At 29.7% G+C, this 10,916-nt stretch overlaps 1 protein-coding gene across 1 annotated transcript in view; it reads left to right on the plus strand.

The window, feature by feature from the left end:
• Positions 1-10,916, plus strand: part of LOC111619140 (protein transport protein Sec24A-like) — a 77,472-nt gene continuing 66,556 nt past the window's right edge. The window contains exon 1 of the mRNA XM_023360811.1: positions 1-105. The gene's annotated coding sequence lies outside the window, so the exon portion shown is untranslated. The remainder of the gene's footprint in view (positions 106-10,916) is intronic.

Raw genomic sequence — 10,916 nt, forward strand, 5'->3', positions numbered from 1 at the left:
CACGTAATTTATAGATGGCGCATGCTCCTTCGCCTTGCGTGTCGTTTTGGAGGAACCGTTCTTCTAACTAGAAGACTGCGAATATTGCGTCGGACCGACGATTCGGTATAAGATTTTCTTTTAACTTGATTATTAACTTTAAACGTAATCGTCTACGCGTCACCATAAATTTCTTTGCCCGTTTACGTACCGATTAAGCCACACGTTAAGCCAAGTTAGGCTTAACGTGTGGCATTTAAATGTTTGGCATTAGGTTAGCCTTTGACCCTCTTTCTGTCCACCTTACCCCCCAAAATATGGTCTTTGGTCATTCGTCCATTCGATTTTCGATAGATCCGCGTTGTAATTACCAACTGCTGACGTCGTTTTCCATCTCACGTACAAATTTCCTCCTTTATCTCCGTCCATTTAATAGTTTATCCTACGAACTGTCTCGACATTCCGAGCTTAATCAGCTCGTACAGAAATAATTGCATATTACATTCTGTTTATATGTGTTAAATGAAACGTTCGAGGACTCCCTAAATCAATTTACTTTAAGGCTTTTCGATTGTGTTTGTCTCCGTGTTGTGTAATCGCGTAGTTCGTAATTTCGTGTTTTCTAATCCATCTGGATCTTTTGTTTTTGGTAACTTGAGTGACCGGTTACGTGAAAGACCAGAAATCGATGTCTTTTCGGCCGAATTTGGTCTTGGAACCCATGTGGTGGTCTACGTTGCGAAGTGACGGAGATCTCGGATGTTTTTCGGTGGAGAGTCTCGTGCTCGCTCCGACCAGAAGTCGTTTGCTTCGGCATCTCTTCGAGAATGCTGTTTTCGTCTCGACGACGGTGGCGATTCTTGGACGTGATCTCTTTCTCTCGTTGCGGCCGGATCGAGGGTGCCGGAATTGAACTTGGCCGTGGAACCTCGGTCGTGATGGAGTAGTGGCCGTACGTCTTATTTATAAATATTTGCATTCGATTAAAATGAGACGGAGCGGGCACTTTCAAACACTACTACTGCCTGAAAATGAGATTTCTTCTAAGAATACATAATTATATTATTGTTTTGGGAAGTTTGATTTTTAAGGATATTGTGCATTCAATTTGAGTCTAGAAAAAGATTAAAAAATTTGTTTGAGATAAGTTGTTGTTAGTAAGTCCATTTACTCCATTAATTAAGCTTACATTTACATACAAAAATGCTGAAAAAATTTCAAGAAGCCAGAAGTTATTTTTAGATTAGTATTTGGGATAAATTGTTCTTCAATTACAAAAAAAAAACAAATTAACAGTGAATGCTTAAAAATATAAAATCAAGGATGTTCTTTAATTGTTTAGAATTAGAATTTAATCTATTCAAAGCACACTGTTTTGTTTAAGAATATAAGTCTTTACATTTAAAAAATATGATGTTGGTTTACTTTTGTTTTGATCTGAATATGTGAAAATATTAATCTAATGCTTTTGGCTCCTTTTCAGCATTTTGTAAATATATGACCAAAAGACCTGAATACAATCTGGATTGGAAGTATTGTCATCAAGAGAGAATAGTAACCTGTAGTTATTGATTACTCGTGTATTTTTTTTTTTGTTACATAATAACTCTTAGTATTTTTAATATTTACAGTATTTGACTAATGAAGTTGTTTAGTTCTAAGCAAACAAGCACAGTTTATTACATTTTTTTTTTTCCGTAATCTGCATTCAGAAATCCTACATTTTCATTTTAAATTATTGTTAAGTTTAAATTATTCAGTTTGAAACTAATTTTACATAATCAAAGAGTTATTTTTCTCTTTATAATTTTTTTAATATATTATTCAGGATTAATTTAAATTTAATAAAATTTGTTTTGAGAGCATGTTATCTGTGTTGGTAGGTCATATTAATTTTTTCTGTCCCAATACTTTTATATACATAAAAAAAACTATTTTTAATTATTTTTATACAAATAGTTGTCAGACCAGTGATATAGTGGTGACCTAAGTTAACAAATATTTCACTTTTTTTCTAAAATAATTATAAGTGAAATTATTGCACTTGTTAATTATTTAGATTAAAATAATTATTATTGCTGCTTAGATTTTCAAATAAGAACTATAGAAAATGACTACTAAATTCTCCAGAAAAGTAGCAACAAGAGAGTTATATGCTATAAGTCTAACGAGCTGATAATGTAAAATTACTGACAGTTTACAGTTTGAAAAAGACACAAAAGTATTGTGTTAAAAAGAAAGATTTAGAAGACTAGATTAATACAGTGAGTTCTTAATTTATGCATGTTTAAATTATGTGACTAATAAAATAATGTGTGGCAAAGTATCTTTAAGGAAAGTATCAAAAGAAGGCAGAATGATAACTTACCCCCTTTTTTTGTAACTTTCCGTTTTCTCATTTTGCTTTGTAGAAGTTTGTCTATTGCTCATCTATTGGAAATTCTTTGTTTTTTACTTTCATACTCATTTTAGTTATTTATTTTTCAATAGGGATTTCATAGCTAGGATGCAGTTCTTCTCTTAGGCTTATTGCATGTTTTAGTGACTATTTGTTTGAATTTAAATTGAGTGAGACTTTCTGGAACATAAACATGTCACTGTTTTTGAATTTTTAAATGAGAGTTTCTGAACAGTTCAGCAGAATTGAAATCAATGTTTTTTCTAAGTTATATGTAAATCCATGGTTCACACAAATTTTGTAAGTAGTGTACAAACTAAATTGAAGTACTATACACACAAAAAATAAATAAAGTGACTTAAATGTTTTTAGTGGCCCATGAATGATACATGACTTTCTACTTTTGGTGAATTGAATTCTGGATAAATTAGGATTAAATAATACAAGTGGCTTGACTTCTTAACTTGATAATCTTTATTATTTGTTATGCTATTCAATACACCGTACTACTAAATTGTTTTGAAAGTATTTTCTAGATTTCTGAATCTCAGAAATTGTAATTTGTTCCTTGGACTTCAGACACACTGTTTTTTTAAAATTCTTTGAATTCCTGCTACTTGAAAAATAGCTTTATGAAAATTAGTTTTTAATTACATTTATTATATTTTAAAACATTTTGTAATTTTAATACAGTTAATTTCAGTTAAAATGGCAGATATAAGTACACAAATACATTAAAATTCAGGTTTTGATAAAAATAATAAAAACTTTTATAACAAATGTAATTTTAAATTGATGCATACAAAGTAAAAATTTAAGCATAAATTAAATAAAAACAAAAAATAACAAAAATTTTATTACATATTATTAATTACATACAACAAAAAAAAAATATAAAACTTAACACATATCAAATACGAACAAAATATTTACATTGAACCAGTGGCAACTCAGAAAAAAATGATGCATTATCATATATAATACAAATAATTATATTGCTATGTTACGTCATTCTAAAAATATTTTTCTCTCATCATGGGACAATTAGAGGTTTACAAGAAGTATAAAATTAGGTTATATAAAAGTGTTAATATATTAAACAAGTGGTGTACTGTACATTTTCCTAAAAGCAATGAACCCCAGTGTCCCTATCCTGAATCTTTGAATAGATAATACAATCTTTTTAAATATCCAGTATAAAACTTTTACTAAATGAATGTTTTTGTGCTCCAAAATTAGCTTTTCTAGCAAATTTATTTGAACATCTTGCAAAGGAAGGAAAAATTTCTTATCATCATCATCAGATTTGGTGCTTTTGAAGGAAAAAAAAATTATAAAATTAAATTATGCAAATCATGTGGACATGTTTTGTTAACTGCAAAAAGAAGTTTTAATAATAAAATTTCAGAATTAATAAAATACACTAAAGCTCAACGTACACGAAGTGCACGCAGCTGACATTTCTTGCCTGAAATTGTCATTTATGACTAAAATTCTCCATTCTACCTTTTATAAAGAATTATGCTTCCATCTAGCAGTGTCTGTAAACATGACTGTGTCATAGAGAATAAAAAAAATTGAATTTTTATGATTGCAAATGTGAGGCAGATCAATCAACTTAAAACATTATTTGACATGCACAATATAGCATGCAGTAATATGGGCATTTTAAAATATGCTGTTTGCATGAACAATGAACTATTGGATGGAAATTTGAACAATAAATTTGTATAAAAGTCTGAAATTGTATTATTATGAAATAAGATTTGAGAGAGAGGTGCTTACAAATACTTGAGCCATTAGTAAATTACTTTAAATATAATGAAGATTTGTCCAGAATAGAATATAAATGATCATTTTGCATCGGTTGTATACTATATTCCTTTTTATTTATATAGTAGAACAAATAAAGATTAAAGTATTTCAGAGATCAATTTTCTGGGGAATTTGTTTATTTTTAACAGACTTTTCCTCTATGTATATGATTATTTCAAATGCACATGCTCACAAACTTTGTTGTTACGTTTAGACAGTGGACAGAAAGGTTCAAAGCCTCTTGAATACATTTGATGTAAATGTTTACAGTGCAAACAAGAGAAGTATCCATGAGAAGCTTGACAGACTTAGTAGTATAAAAGCCAGAGAACATGGTAATCCCAATATTTGAAGAGCAGATAAGATTAAACAAGAGGTACATAGACAATGTTGTCATCATTATATGATATCGAAAGCCAAACATTTGTCAAAAACAAATTTTAATTATTAATTTTTTTTATTTTAGAAACCATATCTTTTACTATTATAGACATTGTGGCCGCCAGCGCCAGAGATCCTGAACACTGTCTGGCAACACTTGCCAAGATCACGAACTCTGTCTGGCAACACTTGCCAACAAGAGTGGCTGGCAACGTCAAAAAAGAAAAGGCGCGAAAGTTCGTTGGATTTTGTCCGGGTGTTGCCCAAGGATGTCTGTGACAGTTCTAACCTTTTCTAATAAAGTTCTTTTTTGTTACTGTTCGTGTTTGCCTGCTTAATGTTAGATCTAAACATCAGTAGGATTGAATGACAAACAGCAAAAGGGGAATGTATAAACAAAAAATGCAAAAGGCATTTCAAATGCATGGAAATTTGTGATAGAAAATAACAGCAGTGTTGGCAACTAAGCAATGTTGATTTTAAACACTTAATGAAACATCAAACACCTTTTATCACTGGGAAATGTTTATTTAACAAAACACTAATGTTTTCAGCCTTGTAGAATAGGCCATCTTCCTATTCTATGAGGCTGAAACTTAACCCTTCAGGACTTGTGAATTACAGTGGGTGATCGGTTAACAAACAAATCGATAACAAACACTTCACTGAACAAACACAAGAAGAAGCAATGTAAAATAACGAATACCGATTGGTCTTCCTTTGTCTTCAGGCAACAATTCAAAACTTTTCGGAGCGCAGGAGATGTCGACATTGACATTCTACCCATTATATACTGATCGGATAGTATTTCCACAAACTTTGAAACACTCCCTTGTAATTCCAGCCCTTGTAATATTTCTGACAGAAACAATTCTGTTACGTTTTCTTCTGAAAATGCGGATTTATGCCGATATCTGCTATTAAAAATCTTTTAAAGAAGTGGGAGGATGTCAGAACAACAGTCTTAAAATGGCATCCAAACCAAGTTGAGGTTAATAAGCCTAGGGATCTCTACAATTACAATGCTATCAATTACTTCTGAAAAATCATGAAGAAGACAGAAAAGCAATTGACATTGGACAGATTCTTTAACCCCCACAAACAGAAAATACATGACTAATAAAAATGCAAGACTGCCTATATATGTATTTTTATTATTACATATAAATAAATGTAGTAAGAAAGTATATATTTTTTATTTTTTGGGGGTCTCCAGAACGAATTAATCAAATTCTCATAGAAACCTGTGGTAAATCGATAATCGGTTAACGAACAATTTGGATAGCAAACAAAGTCTTGGAATGGATTATGTTCGTTAACCGATCACCCACTTTCTGCTTGAACTCACATTAGGTCATATATGACTCCAAAATTGCATTTGTTTAGAATTGGTTTATTAATGGGATATAAAATGGGAAGTAAATTATTTCATTTCAAAGATGATAATATTTTTCTTAATTACATTACAAATTTTTCAAATTGAGTAAAAGTAAATGTGAATTAAAATTCTTGAAAATTGTAATGTAAGAAAGTGAGGTCAGATTGGTGAAAAAAAAACAAAGGTGATAAACATACATAAAATGTAAGTTATTTATGAAATTTTTTTGAATTATTACTGATAGCTAACTAAATATTGTACCTAATTCATCTAATAAAATTTTTTGAGTCATGTATCACATAATGACATGCAGAGGATATTGTAAAGACTCACCTCAGGTGAAAATAAGGATGAACACATTTATGTTTCTAGTACTGAGATGATGATAGCACTGAACAATAACTCATCCCTAATAGAACGTTACAAAAAGTCCCTCCTCAGATGAGTTTAAAATAAAAATCTTTTAATTTGAAAATGAATTGAATCTCTAGAGATTCAATGAGAGTCTGCATGGTTAGTAAACAAAAAATTTTTATATTCTGTATTTTGTTGTTTACTGTTAAATAAGATGTTAATGTCAAAAATTACTACTATCTAAGGAATTATGTAGGAAAACATATCTTGTGGAGAAAGCCCATTTCTCTTTTTGTAATGGTAAACAGTTTGTTAAGATGATGTCACCAATGGAAAAGTTGAGAAATACTGTTATGATAGTAATTTTACTGAAATTAAAAATCTTAACAAAGTTTAGTAAATTTAAATTTAAAAAAATCATCTGAAATGAAAAAGTTTTTTCCAAGACTAGATAAGAAAAACTTTCAAATTTTCTGGGAATTTTGTTCCAGGGATTACTAAATCATAAATTCTAGTTTTATCTCAGTCCTACTAGATCTGTGCTTACTTTTCTGTTTTAGTGCTACAGCTATGCATTTATATTTTTGCTGGCATTCCTTCTCTTTTACACTTGTCTTTACATGTTTTAATAAATTTTTCTATTGACTTTAAAAATAGACATTTAGTGTATAATGTTGGTAAAATAAAGTTAATGTATAGCACAACCAAAAGTGAATGATCCTTTGTGCTAAATTTAGCTCATCTTGTTTATACAGTAAGTTTGTGATCAAAATGTTTAGTCTTTGTTTATCAGCACTCTGTTGTTACATAACTAAGCCATTTGTGTATTGAATGAATATGCAAAGTCATTTAGTGAATGGTCTGACTGAATGAAATTATACTATATGATATTTTTAACAGCTTGATATTGCTACTTGAGTGACTTCACATTAAGCACCCAGGTCAGAAATACTTGATAATTAAGATCCAAGTATGAACAATATGTTTTTTTTATTACTTCCAGTTTGTGGAATATTTTTAGTATCATAGAACTACTAAATAATGGTCTCAAGTCTCTTAGTGTGATAACCCCTAAAATAACTGAAATTTTATAGTAATTATGAGTTAATCATAGAACTGATTAAAATTATTTTTTAATCTGTATGTATATTAAAAGCATAATGTTCCATCCCCACCAAAACTGAAACAACACTACAAAGAAGCAGCGTGTAAGTAGATCGGTTGCAGGTGGCTGGTGGGGTCTACAATTCTTGGACCACTTGTTAACTTCCTCTCTGGATTCTGCATGAATTCATGCAAAGAGAAAGGAATTTGTATAGGGATATGAGTCACAAAAAGACTTCAATTTTGAGTCGGACTTGGAGTTGAAAAGACAGTTATTTGTTTGCTCCCATAGCAACTATTCCTTAAGTTTGATTTTTGAATAACATTTGGTTATATACAGATACAGTAATATCTCGGTTTTCATTGACTTCGGTTATAGTCTGTTTCAGTTTTTGTTGATTTTTTTCCTGCAAAAAATTTGTTTCAGATTTCATCAGCCTGCCCACGTGACCTCACTGCTAATTTTGCAAAAACAAAGGGCGACCCACATGTTTTCCTGCTCTGTGTGGCATTGTTTCTCGTTGTGTGAGCATTATCCTGCACATCTAGCTAAACAATTTCATTGCTTTCCTTACCTTTTAGCTCCATCATAGAACCAAAGAAAGTTTCCAGAGCCAGCAGCTCTATATATTTATGTCAACTTCACGACACTAAGACCCTCCGTTTATGCCCAATTTAAAGAGTTTGGTTAATTTTTTAACAGACTTTGTATTATTCAAGAATGGAGCTAGATTTATTTTATACCGTTTTAATAGATCACGAGAATGTACACTAAGAAGGGATTTTACGAGATTCCCCCACCCTGCGGGAGAAGTGTTATACATTTATAATAGATACATTTTGAGCCACTGCAATGTGTGGCTGGGTCTGCTCGTTATTATTATTTTTATTATCTTTTATTAATTTGTATTCCTTATTTTTGATTTAATTTGTNCAAAAGATAATCGAACTTAAATTCATTTATTATTTTTTTTTAGTAATTTCATTATTTTTGTTTTATAAATTTGCCTGTTTTTTAAAAAAATTTTTAATTTAAATTTTGAGAGAGTTAACATTAATTGAACTATCAGGCTTCCTAGTAATAACTTAACAGTAAATTTAATGAAAATAATTGATTTACCATTATATAAAAAAATGATGGAGCATGAAATATCTAAATTGGTTTAAAATAAAGTAACTTGGTAAGATAGTGGACATAATTTCACTGAAATGCCATAATGTCATGCATGTTCAGTTATGAGATATATTTGCATATGACACAAATATTAATGACATTAAGGCTAATGGGGATGAACATGAAAATACACAGATGCTATTTTTTCCATTCACAGATAGAAAGGCAGCTGACAAGTTCTATTTTTCTTGGAGTGCATTGGTAATCAGTTTCATTTCAGATGCATGTATATGTCAACATGAATCTCATAGATTGTGATGTGCTTTTTTTTTTTTTACTTACAGAAGTATTTAAAAGAAAAAAAAACGGACATAGACAATATTGGGTACATCCTTTTGATCATAATTAGCCTTTTTTCTTATTTCTGTTTTTATAAAGTTCAAATAAAGTTTTTCTCAATTCTGGCCCCTCACTAATTTGTATGATCATTTTACTAATATCCATGTACATTTCTTAGAATACATGAGTACCGTACACTCTTTGGCAGGAATGACACTGACCCAACACTTCCTGGAAACAATGTTAACGCATCCATTATTTTTATGCTCGTCTTATGACCATAAGCTTTCAGTGTATACCCAACATTCAACAGTCAAACAACATCATGAGATTATCATGAATGATGTAGCAGCACACAATGTGATTTTTTTGTATTTGCATCCATTTGACTGCTCCCATAGGTTTTATGCAATCCCATGATGTTGATCAAAAACCATGGATGTGAAATCATGCTCATCTGACATTACTCTAAATGTTAATATTGTCACAATCTGAGAATTTTGTAAGAATTAGCTAATAGAAAGAAGTGGGTAATGCTTGGAAATTTGACTTTTTAAAGACCATCTGTTAAATAAATTCCCATTTAAACAACAAACAGAATGTTAGATACCGAAAATTTTTCTTTATTATTAAGAATAATCCTGAGTATATTTCATAGCAGTCCATCTGAAAAAGATAAAGATTTCGTTGAATAAGTTTCCTAAACACATGTATAAATGTTTTTTACGCTTTTTTATCTAAGCATAAGTGGACTTTTGATATAACCTGATACACTATAGTGAACAATTTTGTTGGTTCTTACTATTTTTTATGTATGTAGTAAACTCTTGATTGGTTAATGAGATGGCTTAGTCTTTAAGAGTTCACTATATCGAGTATCCACTGTACAAAGTTAAAAAGAAAGTATAAAATATAAAGTAAAATTATAAAAATAGCAAGAATGAGAAGTAAGAATGTAGTACAGACTTACTCATATACTCAATATATCAATACTTCACAATAGCACTTATAAGATTAAACAGGCCAAACATATATAGTTTAAGTAAATATAGGAACAAAGATATTTATACTAAAAGAAAGCACAGGAATATCCTGATTAGTGTAGTTAATGCATTTCAGAAAACTACTGCATTAATTGGGGAATGTATTTAATGAGGAAAAATGATTTGTTTTAAAAGGGATTGTCTCTCTTAAAGGATAATTAGAACTGATTTAATAATACATCATAAGATCAATAAAAATAAAAGAATGAAATAAAAAGATGATATTAAACCTAAATTTTTATCACTTTACTACTTTACTTTGCAATATAAATTTTTAAATGTTTTTATTAAAAGACTAGCTATCCAATAATGTTTGGACTTGCTTTCCCTTCTTTTCAGAATTAATATTTCTAAGTAATCTTGTAATGCCGAATTATGTTTCTAATGCACTTTTGCATAAACATTGCATTTCTTTTTATTTGTCATTTTAAAATTATACCCAAAACAGACCTTTTAAAAATATACCCCAATAAAAAAAAATCACACAATAAATACCTTTGCATAAATATAAATTTTTAACTAATATTTATGCCATTTATTGTTAAAATTCATTTTTAAAATTGTAGTTATAATTCTCTTATAATTTCTGCTCTAGTTGTAATTCTTTAAGGCTTGACTGTTTTATAGTGAATCTTCCTACATTAATTGAATTATCAGATGCACATTATAAAGCACACTAGATGAGATATTCTTGTATTGCATTACATAATTTATTATTGGATATACCTTTGGATTGGATTGGATTCTTATTGGATATAAATTGATTTTGCTTGAGATGGTGTTTAATATATATCAAAATTAATAATAAAAATAGAAACAATTTCAATTTACATACTTAAACTTAATAGGATATGCATAAATTTCTCTCTTGAAAACTAAAGTTTTGAAAACAGAAAACCTTTTGCATATAAATTGCAAAAATGTAGAGATGGCTTTGTGGAAAAGTAAAATTTTTCTTCTTCACTGGTCAGCTGTTTAATGGTAGTTATTTTTATTAATTTTAATATATAT

The sequence above is a fragment of the Centruroides sculpturatus genome, unplaced genomic scaffold (assembly GCF_000671375.1).
Source record: "Centruroides sculpturatus isolate CEXI.00-Female unplaced genomic scaffold, Cexi_2.0 scaffold87, whole genome shotgun sequence".
In the NCBI taxonomy this organism is placed as follows: Eukaryota; Metazoa; Arthropoda; class Arachnida; order Scorpiones; family Buthidae; genus Centruroides; species Centruroides sculpturatus.